Genomic DNA, 20,708 nt, shown 5'->3' with positions numbered 1-20,708 from the left:
AACCTGTCTATACCTGTTCCATCATCTTTTTAATGAAGTGTTTGGGCATAGAAGTCTTTTCTCTTGTTCAGAAGGCCGGTTCTGGTCAGTCTGTCCAGCCTACTACCAGGCCACCCCCAAGTCTGAACTGTTATAAACAATAGAAACTTATTGCTCACAGTCCGAGTCCAAGGTCAGGCTGCCTGCAGCGCCCCTGCCTGATGAGGGCCTGCTGCTCTCTGTGGGTCAATAGTAGTGCCTTGTGCTAGGCATGGTGGTGAATCTGAACCCCAGCGCTCAGGAGTCTGAGGTAAGAAGATCAGGAGTTCAAGGCCAGTCGGAGCTGCAGGAGACCCTGTGTCAAAAACTAGAACAACAACAACAAAAACAAAGGTGGTGACTTGGTGCTGTGTTGTCACGTCGTGTGGCAGGAGGCCTGGCAGCAGCTCCTCCTTCCCCTTGTCATAAGGACACTAGACAGTGATTGCCCCCATGATGCAGCCACCGCACCAAGGGCCCAGCTTCTGAGAGCACGCTTGTATGAGAGACTGCTTCAGCATAGGGTTGGAAACAAGGTGATAGCTTTTGCTGCATATTCAATGCAATACATGATGTCTGCAAGAGGGGATAAAATAGGAACAAAGTAGTTTCTCTTCATATTTATTGAATTCTTTTTTTCTTTTCTGGTTTTTTGAGATTTGGTTTTTCTGTGTAGTGCTGGCTACTCTGGAACTAGCTCTGTAGACCAGGCTGCGTCTCGCACTCATAGAGAGCCACCTGCCTCTGTCTCCTGAGCGCTGGGATTAAAGGTGTGTGCCACCATCTGGCTCTTTACTGGATTCTTTTTTTTTCCCATCCGTCCATTCATACACACACACACACACGCACGTACACACACACATATGATATGATATGATATGATATGTATATGTGTGTATTGTTGATAATGATTATGGCAGCTGCTAAAGACTAAGTTTAAAACCAAAAATATTTACTGGATTCTTAAAGCGTGTTCAGCAAATACCTGGGCAGCCCTTACTTTTTACCATGTTTTCTGCCAGCTGTTGGGGGCAGCGAAGACACATATTAAAACCATAACAACCACTCCTGTGGAGCACAGGAAGTAACTGTGTTCTTCATGCCGTGGAAGGGACACAGCCCGTGCTATCAGAGTGTGAAATACGGTAGGAACCTACTCCAGTGTGGCCAGTCTCACAAAACTAATCTGCTACCCACAGAATGAGCAAATTAGTGTGCAGAGTGGGGATGGAGAGTGTGGGGGTGGGGCTGTAGCTACAGATGAAAGAACGGTCTAGGAGTAGAAAACGGCACGTGCAAACGCTCTGACGTAAGAACTCCAAGAGCACGGGAACCAGGAAGTGGGGACACTGTGAGGACCCAGAACGAACAGAAAGCCACATCATCCTGGCCCACAAGGTCAAGTTAACATTTTGAGTTTTTTTCTAAGAGCAGAGGGAGTTGCTAATCTAACTGAAACTGCAGACTCAGTCAGCTGGCCAGTTACGCGGCTTTGTAGCCTAAGCTGTGTGGCACTTTATAAATTATCTTCCGAGTGTCACTTTCTGCCTCTCCTGCAGCAGCCCTCTGGGTGGCAAAGTCCTGTTGCTACGGGTGGGTAATCTGAGGTTCAGAGATGTAAATGACTTGCCAAGGATGCACAGTGAGCCGGGATGGGGAGGGTGGGGCGTTGCATTTACATTCCAAGGCCAGTCGTGGAGAGGACGCACTAGTTCCTCGAGGCTGAGGCCTAGAGTCCAGGTCCTTGCTGGAAGTGAAGCCCTTTAGCGAAGGACTGTACGAGACACCGTTTAACCGCTTTGACTAAAAGGTTGTAGAATAGGCATTTAGAGCTCAGTTTGGCAAATCCAGTCAGGTGACTCCAACCAAGCTGCTTAACCTCTTTGATGCCCTCAGGTGTAAAATGGGTTGCTCACACTAACTCATGGGGTGGCTGCGACAGTCAGATGGGACCACGGAGATTAGTGTATCCGATGCATAGTAGGAACCCAACAAATATCAGCGCATTTCCATGTTTAGGGAGAGAAAATAGGCTTCCTCATGTTTTGGCAGTGTGGGATACACCGAAAGTAGGAGTTAAATGAGGCTCAAATCCCTTCATAACAGGGTTCATTGTATGTGAAATGGGTTGCGTCCCTGTGCAGTTTGCAGGGGTGCTGAGAGGGGTGAGGGCTGGAGTTCTTGGCAAGGGGGCTCTTGCTCAACCTGAGGCATTTATGCCTGGCACTTCTTCCTTCTAGTCTGTGTAGGGAGTTAGTTCTACAGATAGCAGCTGCTCGGGAGCTGAGCGCAAGGGTGTCATTCCAGGTGTCCTCCCAACGGACATCATATGGTGGCCTTGAGAGCAGCCTGTGAGGACAAAAACCTCCAGAAGCAGCGTTTATAGGTCTCAGAGGCTTATTAAACATCCGTGGACCGGTTATGCCAGGGGCTGGGGTTGTAGCTTTGTCAGTAGAGCACTTGCCAAGCACTCATAACGTCCTGGGTTTGATTCTCAGCATTATTTAAACTCTTGTGGTGCTGCACACCTGTAATGCCAGCACAGGAGGACCAGAGGTCTAAGATCCTCAGACAGGTCAAGGCCAGCTGGGATATGTAAGACCCTGGTTTGGAGGGTTCGGTTGTTCTTTGTCTTAAAAAAAAAAAAAAATTAAGAGTCATCCAGGGTCTGGAAGACAGAATAATAGTTTGGGAGTCCAGAGCACAGGGAACCTGTGTGAATTACAGGTCTGAGTATCCTTGACCATACGTGATCTTTCTAATTTAGGCCCGTGTGGACCTTCGTGGGAGCCTTCACCCACCTTGGGGCTTGAATGCCTTTTAAGAAACTATAGGCCATGAGTTTTCCTGGCTGACTTTGTGTATTTCTTTGATCCTAAAAATGGGCCTTCCAGATAAAAACAGATGATGAGCTGGATGAGGACCTCAGAGAAAAGGAGACTATCGGATACACAGGAAGTCCTGGCTGTACTGTGAAGTACATGTTGCATGGCGACTGAGCAAACACACGCACACCCCAAAAGTTTCGTTAAGCGGTCCCTTGCTACCTCCATAATGCACCGTGGTATTTGATTTTTCTATTTGATTCTCTTTCATTAAACTGATTTCATGACTGCTAACGGATTGCAACCTGTACTTTAAGATGCGTTGGTCTAATAGATGATTTGTCCTTGGAGGTGATTGAGGAAGGCGCTGTTCGTGAATAATGGAACTCGGATGAGTGATGCCATCGTGCAGCTGCCTGACTGTGCACTTCAAGTGCTCATAGCAGACCAGACAATCAGATTATCCGTCACCCTGAACGCTAGGGCTTAAAATAATAAAACAATAGCAATGTGAACCACGGTGACTATTTACTGCTGGATCCAGTCACTGCAGAGAATGGGGCTAGGTACTTGAATGAGATAAGAGTATGTCCAGTCCCTATAGTGGGAGAAATGGGTCGGGTGGAAGTCTGAGGGGACGGCGGGTGAGTAGGGTGACATCTTGCCTTTGAAATAGAAACATTATGGAATAATGATTGTACATAGAACAGCTTTAAATCTACCCAATGTAACAACTGGAAAATACACAGCCACATTCTAAAGCAGTACCCAGAAATCCCTATGTGCAGGGATGAGGAGAACCAAATCCACAGTGCTTAAGGGAATGTAACTTAAGGGGCGGTTCATGGTCTCCGGAGCCAACAATGTGTCACATGAGCTGAGCTGGAGTTGAATAGCCAGGAAGGTAGAGGAGTGAGCCAGGCCTCTGCCCATGAGGAAGTCAGAGCAGGGCTCCCTCCCTGAGGCCATCAAATATCAGCAGCTCCGTGGAGGGGCCAGAAAGCACTCCTCCTTGGGGGTGTTCAGAGTGGGCTTTTGTCTTCAGAAACTAAAGGTAGGGAAGAGTCATCCTTGGCCTTCCTGGGCCTGTGTCACAAACACAGAGTGAGGTGAGAGTCCCACTACTCACAGAGGTGGAAACCTCAATTGGAGAAAACGGTAAATAAACTTGTCGGTAGATGGGAACCCGCAGGGTTCACCACAGAGCTTCTCCAGGGCCAGCGCTATGCAAGACTCCACAAGAAACTAATTCTGTTAGAGACGAGTTTGCAATCAAAAATTGCAAGCTGAGGAGGCCGTGAGCCACTGTGAGAAAGGCTACAAACATGGGGGAAATTATATATGCTTTGTCGTTATTGACATAATGATTGTAGATACTTGTGTGATAGGATGTGGTGTGTTCATACTTGTGTATACTTTATAGTGATCAGATTGGGGTAACTACAATATCTGTGACCTCCAACACTTACTATTTCTTTTTGGTAAAAACATTCAAAGTCCTCTCTTGTAGCCAATTGTGTGGGTTGCATTATTATTGGTCACCCAGCTGTGCAATCTAACTCCAGAATCCATCCTTCCTTCATTTCAATGGATGAATACTATTCTATTGTGTGCTCATTCATTTATCCGCCAATAAATGTTTAGGCTGATTCTGTCTCTCCACTATTGTGTATAAACACGGGAGTGCAGCTTTCTCATTGATATACTGAGTTTATTTCCTTTGGATATAGTTCTGACAGAGGGATCACCAGACCTAATTAAACTTATTGAATGACCTCCCCAACAGGAAACAACAAGTCTAAAAGGCAAGAATGAGATAATAATCCAGTGGGAAAACAAAATAAAACAAAACAAAAAAGATAAAAAAGATAATGAGCTGGGTGAGCTGGGGGTGGTAACACACACCTTCAATTCCAGCACTCAGGAGACAGAGGCAGGAAGATCTCTGAGTTTCAGGCTAGCCTGGTCTACAGAGAGAATTCCAGGACAGCCAGAGCTACACAGAGAATCCCTGCCTCAAAATAAAATTATAAAGGAGAAAAAAGAAGAGCTGAAAACAACCAATTAGACTTAAAACAGAGCAATGCTTAAGCACACCGGTAGAAGATTAAACATCTAACAATACTGAAGAGAAAGCCAGCGAAGTGGAAGATTATCTTAGAAAGTACCTAAAACACAATTCACAGTTAAAGTCAATTACAAAAGCGAAGCCAAGAGAAGTACGGAATAAACAAGGTCTAACTGATATTATAGAGTCCAGACAGGAGCAGAGGGAGGTGAAAGTGGGGTGGGGGAATTTTTCAGTTTTGAATGCAGGAATGAAATCCTAGTAAAAAAGAAACACAATTGGATTTCTGAGCCAAAAAAGTTTAAAAAAAAAAAAAAACAGGTTGCTACTCAGACTGCAGAGCACAGAAGACAACAGACTGATGGGCTACCAGCGCAGTAACAACCAGTCAGGCCCTAGGCTGCTGCTCAGGAGCCACAGAAGCCAGAAGATAGAAAGTTACAGCTTCAGATTACTGAGGAAAGTAACAGTCAACTTAAACTCCCAAAGCCAGACTATTATCAAACAACAGAAAGTAAAGCAGACTGGCAAGCCTGTAATTCTAGCAACCTGGAGGTGGGGCACAGGGATTGCAAATTCAAGGTCAGTTTGGCCTACAGAATTGGACGCTGTCACAAAAAACAAAAACAAACAAAAGCATAAAACTGCAACAGCAGGGGACGGGACGACACAGGACACCAAGGACTGGAGCAAAGGTCAAAGTTCGATCCCCAGCTACCCTTACTGCGCACAAGCACTCCCCATACAGAAAAGTAAAAAGACAGTTTCAGTTTCTAATGAAAGAGAGTTTCTGACTCACAGATCTCTTTTAAGAGACCACATAGGGCTTACAAGAGGGTCCACCTGGTAGCGTTTGCTGGTCAAGCCTGATCAGCTGGATGCAATCCTCAGTTCCATGTAAAGGTGGAAGGAGAGAAAGCGACCCCACAGGATTGTCTTCTGTCCTCCATACGGTCAGCTGTAGCAATGCACACCCACGTCCATACATCATAACACACATAGTAAATGCGTTTTTCAAATTAAACACAATAAAATAATATTTAACACATGTACTTCAGCAAGAAGGATATTGGACCCAAAAAGGAAATTTGGACTGTTAGAAACAATAATAGGTGAACAACTCAGTAACTATGTACATAAATCTGGATAATAATAATGGTTTTGAAAGAATATAAAAATATGATGAAATTAAAATCCTAATTGATGAACACACAAAGATGGGAAGGATTGGTTTGCCTACTAAGGCCTCCTGCCACTTAAAAGAACAGAAATCAATTGACTAGTTTTTGTAAATTTAAAATTTAAATTTAAAATTTAAAACTAGAGAAGTTTTTAAACATTAAAGGTAGGACTGAAGGGAATGATTTAGTCAGTATAATGCTTGAGGATTTGAGTTCAGTCCCATAATCCATGTGAAAAAAATGCATGGTGGGTCCCAGAGCTGGGGAGGCAGAGACAGGGAGCTCCCTCATACTCTCTGGCCATAGACTACTAGGTGAACTCTGGGCAATTAAAGACCCAGGGTCAAAAAAAAAAAAAAAAAAAGGATAAGGAATGATACAGGAGGTTGACTCTGGCCTCCACATGCACACATACATGTGCATACATGCATAAGTGTTTGTGCTTGCACACACAAAAACTAAGGTCCCTCACTTCTCTAAAAATATGTTTAATTTCTAAACCAAGAGACAAGAGCATTGTAACAAGAGAATAAAGAAAAGATTGGTGCAAAAGAAAAAAGAAACAAGGAAGAGAAAGACAGAAAACAAGATCAGATGGATAAAGTAAGGAATCAGACAGAAGTAAATCTAAGTGCATCCGTCACAAGATCGGTGGGTGGGTTTGTAGGATACGGCTACGAAAGGAAACATATCTGGATCTGCTCCTGGGCATCAAGCCCACCAAAATCCTGCACAGATGGGGAGATGTTCTCCAGATCCCACCCTTCTAAGAAGTTGTTGGCAGTTGCTGAGGTGGGAGACCCTTTCTTCTTTTGGGGTGTAACCACTGGAGGGTTCCCCATGCTCCCATGGATGGTCTCACACCCATATATATATGGGCAGGGCTAACTGAATTTAGTGTGCTAAAAATAAGGCATGAAGTTAGGAGAAAGAGGGGGTGTTGGGGAGACTGCAGGGAGAGCTGGAAATGGAGGGTGCATGTGGTCATATTTTATTTTATATAAATATATATATATATACATATTTACAGTAAGAGTTTTTAATTAAGCAATAAAATAATGATCCAGGTCTCATCTGTTCACCAAAGAGTTTCATAAAACATGAAATAAAAATATAATAATGAAATTTTTAAAAAGTTGATGAAAAAAACATAAATTCACAGAAAGGGAGAAAATAAAGCTGTCAAGATGTGTTATGAGGGGCCCGTAGTGAATGCCTGCAATCCCAGCATTCGTGAGGCGGATGAGTTCGAGGCCAGCCTAGACTGCATAGCAAGAGTTTGCCTCAAAACAAGCAAACAAAAATGGTATGTTATCAACTATCAATCAAAGGGAGACTGTGCTAGTAATATTGATATCAGACAAGAATTTAAGAGAAAAGCACTTGCAAGGAAAAATAGGCCACTTCTTATTGATAAAGAGAAGACTTCAATAAGGAAATTTGCTAGCGAGGGCATTGCAGAGGCACAGCCACAGTGACTTGAGTCTCGCCAGGCCAAGCACCTCTGCAATGGCCATGGGCTGAAGGATATATTCTGTCCTGACTGCATTTGCACTGGCCTGTCCTTGCCAGGACAGAGGTGCCCAGCCAGTCTTTGTGTACCATGGAAACGCGTGTGCTATTTTCCTTAGCTATCAATTATAAATGCTTGGTTTAGATCTGTGTTTACTCAAACTTTCCCCCTGCAGACTTTGTAAAGTCAGGGGGTAGAAGATGAAGCACTAGCTAGAGTTCCCCGTGATGAGCAAAGGTAGCAAGCTGGATCTGAGAAGAACCAACTCCTCTGTGGACCTCGAAAGCATTCAAGACCTTTGACAGGTTCCGGGAGCTCACTTCTGGGAGTGGGAGAGACCAAAGGGCTCCCGGATTCAAGGCCATGTGGAAAGCTTGGTACAGATTGTCTAGCAGACCATGGGAAAGGTGTCAGGGAACTGAAGGAGACTTGTTATCCTCGAGATAAGTGAGGATCTTGTGCTCCACCCGCTAGCTGTCCAGACATCTACCGATGCTCCTAACCCTACATTCTGGACATTTCTCCCCTTTATATCATGCTCTTGCAAGCTTACTGCACCATGATTGGCCCATGGGTCACAGCAATGTGGCCTAATTTGTCCCATCCGTCACCTCTTCCCAGAATTCCCTGGGGCTCCGGCCCTGCCCTTGAAGTTGGTGCTGTTCTCAAGAGCTTTTAGCTGCCCATCCTTTGGAGAGCTGTGTTCTTATTTCTGTGCTGTGCACTCTCAGGATATCTGCCAGGCTTCTTTGGGAACTACTCTTCCCCCAACAGAGGGGGACTCTCTGGAACCCCATTTGGCCACAGTTGACTTAAGCAGAGTCCCCTGCCTGGAACAAAGTGTGTCAGTCAGATTTCTGCACTAGGGGCTGGGGATTTGGATGGACAGGGCACGAGACCTGGATGCATGCGAACAGAGTCGTACCAACGTCATCATGAAGGACAAGGTCAAGCGGGTTTTGGTGTCTCAGGATGCGGGACTGCTTTTGCGTCCCACACCTGGCTTTTAGGACAACTCCTGGCTGTGTTCAGTGAATATCACTTTGTGCTTTGGTTCTGGTTACTTTTCTAATCTTCATGCTAATGTGGCTTAGTCAGAGAAGGGGATCCCACCCCTACCCCTTCAGTAGGAAGTGTCTTGCCTTAGTGATTTCCCCAACTTCCAAGTCAGAATCTCTGGTTCATTGTAACCCAAGGGCTCTGATATAGTGGCAGGTCCTTCCCTGCTCAGAGCTGGTACCGAGTCTGCCTGTCATGCACTTAGTAGGTCTGTCTTGTCTCATCCCAGGAGTGGTGGCCAGAGGCTTTCCAGATCAAGTAGGTGGCTTGGACTCCCACTAGGCCAAAAGTGAGCTACACAACATGTAAATTACTCCAGGACATTAAATCTATCTAAAGAAATGACAGTTCTTCTAAAGGGCCCAGGTTTGATTCCCAGCACCAACATGGCAGCTCACAACCATTTATAACTCCAGTTCCAGGGGATCCGATGCTCTCTGAGGGCATCAGGTACTCACATGGTACACAGACATACATGCAGGCAAAGCAGCCATACAAATAAAATAACAAAAGAAAAAACACTAGATGAAAGAATACACAGTCAAAAAAATCTACCCATAGAAAATGCATTACTATAAAGGAGGGGAAATCACACCACATTAGAGAAATCTAGATGATCTAGATGATGCCACATTAAAGTGATCAGACCGTTCTCACCAACAGTGGCAGAACTGGCATCGTGTGCCCAGCAATGACGAGCTGAGAAGGACACATCACGGGGTGATGAGATTCCTGCCCAAGTGCTTAGCTTGAATTTACTCATGGGGATGTGCCAGACAAATCCATACTGGGGGACATATACCTGAGCTTTCCAAAACTGTCAAATTCATGAGAGGTGGAAAGAAGGGAGAGAGGGAGGGATGGAGGGAGGGAGGTGCTGAGAAACTATTCCAGAATAAAGAGGCAAACGATTACATGTAATGTGGCATCTTGAAACAGGCTGAGGTAGCTATAAGGGATGTCACTGGGACAATCAAAAGTTTTTTTTTAATGCAAACTCTGTATTAAATAAATGTTAAATTTCCCGAAAGTGGACTGGCTTCCTGGGAAAAGGTACTTACCACCCCAGACCTGATGACCTGAATTCTATCTCCAGAATCCACACGATGAAAAGAGATAACTGGTTCCTATAAGTTGTCCTCTGACCTCTACACAAATACTTGAGACATGCGCGCGCACATGCACACAGTAAAAAAAAAAAGAATGTGAATTTTTAATTCTCCAAAGGTGATCAATGCACTGTGCAGTGATAGGAGAATGCCTTTGTTCTTATAAGTGTAAAGTTTTAGGTGAAATGCTGCCCCTTTGTCGGTGATTAGCAGAGGGATGTTGTAGGGGAGACAGGGTGCCACAGCAAATGTGGGTTACGAGTTTGTGAATTGTAGCTGAGGATGTGGGTGTTCACTAAAACAATGAACTAGTCTGTAGGTTTTTAACTTTTCCAAATGGGAAGTTGGAGAAAGCAAACAGCTCTAAAAGAAATCCAACCACCCGTAATGAAATAATGGATCTAGTCAATGATGGTAGATAGTTATTCAAATCATTAGGTGAAAAGCTGGAGGGGGAAAATGGAGGGAGCTCTGTAACGGCTAGAGCGGGCGGATGCCAAGCAAGTCCGCTGATCAATCCTAATATTATAAAGAGAAAGACACCAGGAAGCTACACAGGACTTGCCAAAAAAACCAAACCCGAAGCCAAGCAACTCTAGACTCCACCAACTTAAAGGGACAGAGAGACATGTTGAATGATACCAGAACGAAGGAAATCCCAGAGGACAAATGGTGAACAATTTCTTCAATAAACTTCGAGAAAGAAGAAAGAAGTTAGGCATGGTGACATGTGCTGTCCCCCCAGCTATTCAAGAGGTAGAGACACAAGGGCTTCACGAGCCCACTGATGTAAGGCCAGTCTGGGAGATATAATGAGACCCTGTCTCATGAAAGAAGAAGAGGAAGTAGTCTTTTGAAAACGGAAACGTGGGCCCCATGAGTCGAGAGGTTGGGCCGTGGTTAAAACCCCACGTAGGAAGGCTGGAGCAATGGCTCAGCAGTTGAGGGCATTGCCGTTCTTGAGACCACCAGCACTCATCTGGCAGCTCCCAACCACTGGCAACTCAAGTCTCAGGGGGAACCCAAGGCCCTTTTCTGGCCTCCACGGGTACTGCATGCGTGTGGCACACAGACATGCATGCAGGCAAAATACAGAAAACAAGAAGATAACTAAAAAAAATAAATAAATAAAAACCCAGCAGGGAAACTTGAACACTGGGCAGTGAATTGGCAAGAGTAAGAAACTACAGTTGGTCTCCATTATATGTGCGGTTAGGTGGTGAGTCTTCACTTTTAGGAATACATACTTTGGAATATTCGTGGATGAACTGATTTAATCTCTATAGTTTGCTTCCAGATGATTCTGGGAGAGGGAAAGGGGAATAGAGACAACAGGCTTGGACAGATTAATCACTGTTGAAACTAGATAACAGACCTATGGAGATTTAAATATCTATAGTTATGTGTATAGATATTTGAAATTCTCGAGAATAAGTTTGTTTTTATTTATTTTATTTTATTTGTGCTCTTAACTGCTGAGCCATCTCTCCATCCCCAAGTTATTTTTCTTTTTTAAATAAATAAACTCAAGTCAATTATTTACCACAGGTAGACTCTTCATTGTTGGAAGGGATGGATGTTCTCCCCACCCTAAGTAGGCACACATGAAGTCAGGAGAATGCCAAGGGTGGGCTGAAACACGGGTTGCCGTGAAGGTTTGCCCTTTCCTTCGGACAACACCACCACTCCCCTGAGAGGACTCCACCTGATATCCGTTAAGCCGGGAAAGCTATGTCGTGCCTGGGTAGTCTTTGCCTCATCTTGGGTTAACAAATGGAGCTTGCGAAGGCTACTGTGTTGGACTGAAGGAAGTGGTCTGCTGAGCTGTCTTTCTTGTGAGGGCTTTGCTCACGTCTAGGGTCCAAGGTGAAGGATGGCGCTGGAGGGATGGGTCGGTCGCTGAGGTGGGAGTTCTCTCTTGAGAGCTAAGACTCTCTTCCAGCACCTTCTTCCTGGTGCCGCAGGGGCCCTCCAGCCTGGACAGGACTGTCCTGATCCATCTCCCCCGCTTGAATCTTCACAGAGCACACGCCCAGCTTCCTCCCAGCCATTCCCCTTTGCTCTCTTTCTTTGCCCCAGTCCCCTTCCTTCTCTCCTCAAACCCCCTTCTCATCTTCACCCTCTCTTCTCTGTCCTCCGTCCCACCAGTCACCAGTTCAGGGTCCAGGAGAAGGACGGCTTTTATGTGGCTTGTAAAATTCTATTATATCTGTGTTCAAAAGCTAGCAGCTGAGAAACACTGGTATTAAGCGTGTTATTAAGCGTGTAAATACACTTCCACCCCAGGGCTTCTAAGGGGCGGGGGCCAGGTCCACAGCCAGGGTGTGTCCTTTGCACACACAAGTCCCTTTCCACCTGTCCTCCACCGGGGCTGGAACTCAGTGGCCAGGCCCAGTCTCCTCCTGGCTCCAGCCACCTTCGTCCTGCAGAACCCAGAGTCTTGGAGAAAGGGGGCGGGGGAGAGGGCCAAAGAAAAAAAACATTAGGAAAAAACTCCCACCCAGAGAGCATTCTTTGTGCAGCACTCAGGAAAAAGGATGTCTCACAGGGGACGGGAAGGCGAAATTTTTTCACATCAAATGGATTGCAATTTCCCTCCATTTAGCACCTGAAGGTAATTAGCTCGAAGAGACTGCCGAGTGCGAAACACGTTCACGGAACATTAACTCTCACACATTCTCCAGTTGCAGGGAATTAATAGGAAAGATTAAAGTTTAAAGAGAGCAAAATGCCATTACCTCGCCAGCCACCTCTCTCCGCGGCAGTATCCAGCCCCTGAAAACCTCCGGCCACCGCCTAGGCCAGGGACTCGGGTCTTAGCCTCCAGCCTGGCGGGCCCAAACATCTAGGTGTGCCCATCAGTAGTGTGCTCGTGTGCGTGTCTGCAGGTGTGTCAAACAGGGCTACTCTGACCCCTCACAAGGCCAGTGGGGCTCACCCTCTCCCACTCCTTGAAGTTGGAGTGGACAGAAACAGGTGTACCCTACAGGCCAACACCTTCCATAGAGGTGTGGCCTGGGAGAAGAAGCCACTAGCATGGGTGAGTCCTGGGATCTGAAGGCAAAGACTGACACCCACCAGCTTGGCCAGCAGTAGAGGGATGGAGGGCGTCACTCCCACGGTGGATAGGCACAGGGGCACCTGAGGGGGCAGTGGAGGATGGTGCTCCCTTGCCCCCGCTCTCCCCGTGCCCACATTCTGTCTCCCGTTATCACACACATGACCTTTGCGCTCTGCGTCTTCTTCTTCTTTTTTTAAAAATTTTTTATTTTTTTCCAAACTTCATGAAGGCTTCAAATTCTAGAGGTTTCTGTGTGGCTCGGGGATTTTAGGAAAAGACACAGAGAGGGAGACAGAGAGTGGGAGAGAGAGTGTGTGAGGGAGAGAGAGAGAGAGGGGCAGAGGCAGGCAGGAGAGAGAGCGCGAGATGAAATTGAGACATGGAAGAATTTATTGCCCAGAAAATTCCATTCTGCTATCTGATTCAAAAAGTCCAGTCCCCCCAGCTTCGGAAAATCTATTTTCCACATTTTAATACCCTGCAGAACAGTCCTCATAACTCATCCGAGTGTGTTAAGCACAGTTTTATTAGATCTGAAACAAATTTTGGTGGGGAGATACTATAGGTCATTAACCATGGAGTAATTTTATCCTTGTTTCCCTAATGATGCCATAATGGCGAGCGAATTTCTTAACTAAAGACCAAAGAACATTTTGAAGGTCAGTTTCATCTGTGAGCTCCTTCAAGCGCTTCTCAGAGAAGATTGGAAAACTCGCCGATTTTTTGAAGAGTCATTAATAATGTGAAAGCTGAAAGCACCCTCCATTTGCGTTCCTGCTTTTTACCTTTTAATTTTATATCGTCCCCGCTCAGAGCCCTGCTCCCACTCCTTCACCCTCCTCTGGACCTCCCGCCCGCCTGCCCACCCCACACAGGGAACAAGGATGCTGGGTACCAGGTACCAGACTGCCTGTTGTGGGGAAAGCAGGGGCTGAAGCCAGGAGGGCAAAAGGCCTGGAGAGGCCAGAGGCACCCCTCTGGCCTGGATGCCCCCCTCACCCTAAGATGCTAGGGCCATTGCCGCTTTTCCACGGCATGGGCACTGTGTGACGGTATTGTTATAGGCCCGATGCGTGTGGCTGTGCCTGCGTGCAAATGTGTGTTGTGGGGTGGTGAGGTCCCTGTGGCACATAGACATGTTTAGACCGATGGTAACGCAGCCATCTGTAGAGCTAGGGAGCCCCTGCAAGTAGGCAGGGAAGGCAGTTGAGAGCAAACGCTGGACCCGGCTGCCTGGACCGCAGGCATATGGGGAGTTTTGGATCTGTTGACAGGACAAGAGTCTCTCAACACATGATATTCCATGTGTTTTAGAATTCTTAGCATGTTGTAAGGGGTGCAGGTATGTGTGTGTGCGCGTGCGTGTGTGCGTGTTTATGTGTGCGTGCACAGGTGTGCATGCCCTGAGGAATCAAGGTAAGAGCCCCAAGGTCCATGTCCACTAGTAAACACCTAGACCCAAGGCAGGGACCATTCCCTCCCCACCTCACTTTTGGGTTTGCTCACTCCCTTGTTCCTTAGGCCTAGAACTTCTCACTTTCCTGACGTCATTTATTTTATGGCCTCTAACATTTAGCAACTTCGGCACCCTAGTTCCTTCCCGAGCCCTGCTCCTGAGCCCCCATCTTGCTCCTCCTCAGCCCTCTGAAGGCTGTCGTTTCAGGGTGCCCAGCCCTGAGCCTGGATGGGGCAGCACTTCTGCGTGCTTGGGTTTGGGGAGGAGGGGGCGGCGTGGTGACACTCTGTGCTCCCAGATGTGGTGGCAGCGATAATTCCAATTTTATGCCTTTGTTATGGCTTTAATCACTTTCTTTATGCGTTTTGTTCCAGCGATCAGGGAGAGACACCTGATAGGCAAAGAGGATACCAGGGGAACCATTTTTATTTGGAATGTGGTGAGAAGTCTAATTAGAATCTGAATTCTGCTGAGCCTTGAAATGGCCAGCACTTTATCCTGATCGCCTTAGATATTGTTTCGAGTCAATCATCTGTCATGGTACGCGGGCGAGCCTCCGTTCACGCCACACTCCCTCCTGCCGCAGGCCTGGCCGGGGCACTCGGGGGAGGGGAGAAAGGCTACCCTCCTCATAGGAGGCCTGTCTCTTCATCTTCCTAGGGGCCCCTTTTTGTATGCCCCCCCCCACAAGGTTTATCATACTGGGATGCCAGGTCTGAGTTCATGATGGTGGGGCCCCCAGAGAGGGAGCAGAGGGCTTGTGTTGGAATGAGGCAGGACTCGGGTGTGGCCTAGCTCCTTCGAGGTGCCTTCTCGGGGCTCCTAGCATACTAACCCATATCACCACCTCTTCGTCCATGGCCCACAATTACTCTCCTGTCTCCTCACTGTCTCCCAAGCATACAGTGTCCCTTCCACCTGCTCATGGCCAAGCCCTGCCTGCCCCAGCCCTGGCCACATGTCCAGCTCCAATGCTACTGTAGTCTCACTGCTGGAATGCTGCGCCTGCTTAGGACTCTGTTGTCCATTAAATGCCCTGGCTCATTTCTCTTCCTCCAGAAAGCCCTCCCTGACTACCTAATCTCAGTGTATGAGCTCCCTGAAAGCAAGACCAGCCACTGCATGGGCTTCTGTTGCATCTGCTAAGCAACCTGTAAGCACGACCTTGTGCCAGACTGACATCTGCACTCCTGTAGTTTCCAAATGTCCTCTTTTGGTTGTTTTGGTGCTGTTGTTGTTTAATCATTTGGGATTTATGTGTTCTCTGAGCCGTTCCTTCAAATACAGCAAAATCACATTAGAAATAAAAGTTAAAAATAAATGTTACAAGTTGGGTGTGGTGGCTCAAGCTTGTAATTCTAGCATTCTAGAGGTCGAGATGGGTAAATTTCAAGGCCAGTCTGGTCTATGTAGCAAGTTCTAGGCCAGCCAGAGATTCATAGTTGAGACCATCTCAAACAGACATGCGTGGACTCACACACACACAGTAAATAACTAACTAAATAAATAAATGCATATCAATCCTAATGATAATTCCATCTCCCTGGCCATACATGTGCCCCCGAAAGTGCGACCATCCTGCCCCGTCTCCTGTTTCTCCACCGCCTAACTATAAGCATGGGGGGCCAGGCACAGTGAAGTTCATCATTGCTAGGAAACAAAAGCAACAACAGCAACAAACACAACACTCAGCAAGAACTGTTGGGGCCTCCCCACCCTCCCATCACATAGCATGCGGGACTGTGAATGGTCGTGATTGGGTATTTACTGCTTCTGGTCAGAAGAAGGGAACATACTTTGTGAGCAATATCGCTTGCGAGGGTGCCTGGATGAATGGCCAGTGGCTCCTTGGAGGACCGAAAGAAAATAGTCCCTATATGGTCAGTAGTGTTGGTTGAAGTACTTGATATCTGACTACTTACTGTGCCCCGTGTAGCAATGCCCTCACTAACGGTCAATGTCTTCATAAGCTTTGCGGATGGTCACTGTCCTCTGCAGATGTTGATGTGACAGTCATGCCAGTGGGCAGTGCAGCCAGACCCTCCTATGGAGAGACAAACAGACTTGAAGGGTCCCAGAAGACCATCCTTTAAAAATTTTTTCAATTGTGCATGTGTGTGTGCATGCACGTGTGTGTGTGCACATGCATGTATATGGAGGACAGAGAATAATTTTCTGTATTACTTCTCTCTTTGCACTGTGTGGGTGTGCGGGTTTAACCTTATGTGCTTAGGCAAGGACTCCTACCCACTGAGCCATTTTGTTAGCCCGAGAAGACCCTTCTTGACCTCCTGCCTCCCATCTCCCCATTTCAACTTCATGTCAACCGCATTCCTGACTCATTCATTTCCGGGTGCTTTCTTTCCCTGTCTACCCCTCAGCACTACCTGGACTGGGTCTACGCATGATCAATGCAGGTAGCTCTGGGTATAGTCTAGCAAAGCATGGGACCAGTGGCCAGGACTAGGGGAACCTATAGAGTGTCCCACCAAGCCTCCCATCCCACTTCTTCCTGAAGCCCTTATCCAAGATGGTTGGCCATATGCTGAGGATCGGGAAGAGCTTCAGAAAGACAGAACAGAATATTTCTTTATAGAGGAAAACAGCACAGTGCTAGGGAGCCTTAAGGGCGATGTTTTGAGTGGGAAACTGCAATCATCCATTAACACCTTGGTAAAAATCAGTGTATCAGCTGATATGTATGGGTGCATGGATAATGGGGGTCAGTAGACAAGGGGTCTGGGCCCCTGTAGGAAGAAGTAAGGGCTTTAACACACATGCCCTGTAGAAGAGCCGGCTGCAGGTGGGGTGGGGATCACACTATCTGCTATTGCCCCATCTACGTGAGCAAAGAATAGCAGGCTCCAGCGTAGGGACCACATGTGCCAGGCAGGGATCTCGTGAGTGGGAGGCCGGAGATGCCAAAGCTGGTGAAACCCTGGCCTCTCCCCCATCTCAGACACCCTCGAGGCTCTGTCCTCTCAGTATAGAGAGCTTTGCTGCTGTGGGGGTAGATGAAAAGGAGAAACTATTGGATAAAAAGAAATTTGAAAAAAAAAGTAAGTGAAATATTCAAACTGGAAAGTGATATTATAGAAACTGCAGCCCACGGCTCAGTGCATTCAAATTTATTCAAACTCGGCGCCTGACAGTGATGGATGCAGCAGCTTTTCCCACAATATGGAGAAGGCGCGGGGGCATTTAGGACTGCGGGTCCCCTCCGGGAGGGTGGGGGGGCCCCACACCACCTCCCAGTGCCTTGTTCCTCCTAAGTGGGAAGCAAGGTTCTAAGTCCCAACTCCTCTGTTCCCTGATTTCCTAGCCACTTCATGTACCCTGGGACACTATAGGCCCTGGGGTGCTTGGGGTGTAAATGAGGCTAAGGGTAGCAGACAATGGGGAGGGGGTCTCCAGTGCCAGGGGAGAAGATGGTTAAGCATGCCCAGGAGAAATCACTTGCATCAAAGAAAGAATGTGAGCCGCCGGACACGATGGCTCACATCTATAATCACCAAAGTAGAGGACTCTAAGTTCAAGGCCAGTCTGACCTACCATAGTAAGACCCTGTCTTTGAGATCTGAGAGTCTTGGGGCTCCCAAGTTAAGAATCAGTCCCCCTCATTGGTTCTGATTTTCATCCCCAGCCCAGGTTGACGGCGACTAGGAAAGGGCAGTAATAAATAATAGTCAGTCTGGGCCTTGGTCTGCTCAGTGAGCAGGTGATGGAGACCTCATGAGCGCTATGCCTGGGGGCATCTGCATCCTGGTATCCACTGTTATCGGGAATTCCCCCATCAGCTGTTTCCCCTCCACCGGCACCTCTCTTCCTTGGATGCCAGACTTCGTGTCCAGCCTCCAGTTCTGCCGAGCACATTCAACCCCAAGGCCTTGCTAGAAGCTTTTCAACCTTTGGACCCTCCAGCTCACCCACGACTCCTGGCATCCCATCCAGCTTTCTGTGTTCTCTACCAAGGGCAGAGGCAGCGACGGCTTCATCTTCAGTTCTTGGCTTCTGGACCTGCAGTCCTCAGCTCTAGCAGGACATGGGGCCTCTGACCCTAGCAAAACTTCCACCAGTCCACGATGCATTGCCAGTGTGCTTATAGTGGACCACGAGTCTTTGCTATGACCAGTCACGGGCATGCGAGTCCCCTGCTTTGTAAATAACCTACCATTCTGTCCCAGAACTCTGGAACCTCTATTCCTTCCCTCTTGATTCCCACCTTTAAGCACTGAATCAATTCCAAAATACTTCCTGGTGTCTGCTTTGGTTGTTGGTTAGATTTTGTTTCAATTGAAATAGAATCTCATGTAGCCCAGGCTGGCCTCAAACTCAATTTTTAGCCAAGAATAGCCTTAATTTTCTGGTCTTCCTGGTTCTGCTTTCTGAGCGACACCTGGTTTGTGCAAGGCTAGGGACTGACCCCAGGGCTTTGTGCATGCCAGGCAAGCACACCACAACTCGCCTACACCCTCCACCCTTCCCTGACGTCTTTTGCACCCATTTTTGCTGCACCATCACCAGCATCCCGCGAAAGCCCTTCCTGCAGCACTCCCTGGCCGCTTCAAGCCACCTAGCACACTTGCCGAGCGCCTTCCACGCGCCAGTCACCAGGTCGAGCATCTTTCTTTATCTCCGACTTCCACTGTCTCCAGCTGGTTTACACTTTGCTGCCAGATTAATTTTCCTAAAGCACAGATCTCATCCCGTCACTTCCCTGCTCAAAAGCCTTCCATGGCTCCCCGTCGCCTACTAAATAAAGCACAAACTCCTTACTCGGATGTTCACAGCCCTCTGTGATCTGGCCCCTGCCCGGTCCTCTCTCTAAGCCTGCTCATCATTCTCCTTCATGGTCTTAGCAGCCAGGTAAATTGGACTCAGAACGGTTCTCCTCAACACTCCCCACCCAGCAATTGCCCACCGCTCTGTACACATTCAAGTTCCTCTGCCTGCCTAACCTGCCTTCTGGAACAGCATCCCCTCCAACCATCAACTGAACTTGCTTGCAAGAGCTGAGACAAGGAAAGCCATTTTCTGAATATCCTCTGTAGCAACAGCTACAATGGCTATTGGTATGGTCCCCCTCTCTATTCTCTGGGGAACATACTGTCCCTGGACACGGACTTCCTGGTTCTGATCTTAGTTTTTATAGTTTAATCATTGCTTGTATGGCTACCTTAAGTCCTGGCTAGAGACTTCTTCAGAGCCGGGCCTGAGGGATGCCCTCTTGTGCTCCCTTTATCCTATCCCAGACACTCAGCGCGCACTTGTTGAATAAGTGAATGAACGAATGAATGAATGAGCCAGCACAGCAGAACTTGCTGGGGTCTGGCTGTGTGACAGGGACTTGGCTCTTTTGAGCTTCCCGTTCTGGACAGTGCCCACAGAAGAGTTTCCTGTCATCACGCCCAGCACTCCTGACATGTGCCCAGGTGAGCTGGGACATGCGTGTGCAGGCTGGATGACAGGTAAGTCAGCCCTCCAGAGCGAGAGGGAATCGTGGCAGAGTTCAGCCTTCCCAGCTCATCCATCAGAGAGCACTTACTGACAGCTCCTGAGAGCCAGCCCGGACTCTGCAGGCTGGGGGCTGCCCTCTGGGGGGTTGGCAGTCTAGTTGCTCCTTGCTCACTGCTCCCCACGGGGACTCTAGGGACAGCAGTAGTGGCTGATAGGCGGTCTGGAGCAGAGGGTTGGGGGGGTCTTTCCTCCAAGCACCTCAAGATGCTGCCTAATGCGGATGTGGCTTTCACCCTGCCCAGACTTGAGCTCCCCCACTGCCTGGCACACATCCCCCACTTTGGGGTCCAGAACTGCGGGCCTTAAATCCTGTGAAGGGTGGAGAAGACATATCACAAACAGCTGGATAAACGAGTAGACGAGCAACTCACTAAGCACATAAACAAGCAATCGCCTGAGCAGATTGGCACAAATAAGACCTAGCCCACATCTCCTGTGCACCTACTGTGTACTATGCTGAATCTTTCCCCTTCAGCGGCTCGATTTCTTCTTCCTTCCCACACCGGTAACCAGGCACGGCTCGAATCCCATTGAGGAAAGGGAAACTAAGGTTCAGGAAGATGAATTGGCAGGTGTGATGGCACCCGCTGTATCAGATGCAGCACCCTAGTTTTTAACGGTACAGAAGCTCCACGGCCCCTCCCCTTCCAGCAGAGAACCCTATCTTCCCACACCACCCGCCCTTTGGAGGTGGAGGAACCCGTGAATGTTTAGACTCCTGGCCAGGAGACCCATAGATTGTTTGGGAGTCCTGTAAGGTCTCAGGCCTCGCAGGCACACGCTGATGGGGAACACGCAGCTGGGGTGTGTGGGGGCACGGCTGAGAAGCCTTTGTTCTCCAAGACGGGTGTTCACTGGCCCTCTTGGCCCCTGTCCCTTTGAGGAGGGAGTGATGCTCGCC

The sequence above is a fragment of the Alexandromys fortis genome, unplaced genomic scaffold (assembly GCF_014885135.2).
Source record: "Alexandromys fortis isolate MF-2015 unplaced genomic scaffold, M_Fortis_MF-2015_v1.1 scaffold_16, whole genome shotgun sequence".
In the NCBI taxonomy this organism is placed as follows: Eukaryota; Metazoa; Chordata; class Mammalia; order Rodentia; family Cricetidae; genus Alexandromys; species Alexandromys fortis.
This window is presented reverse-complemented; position numbering follows the sequence as displayed.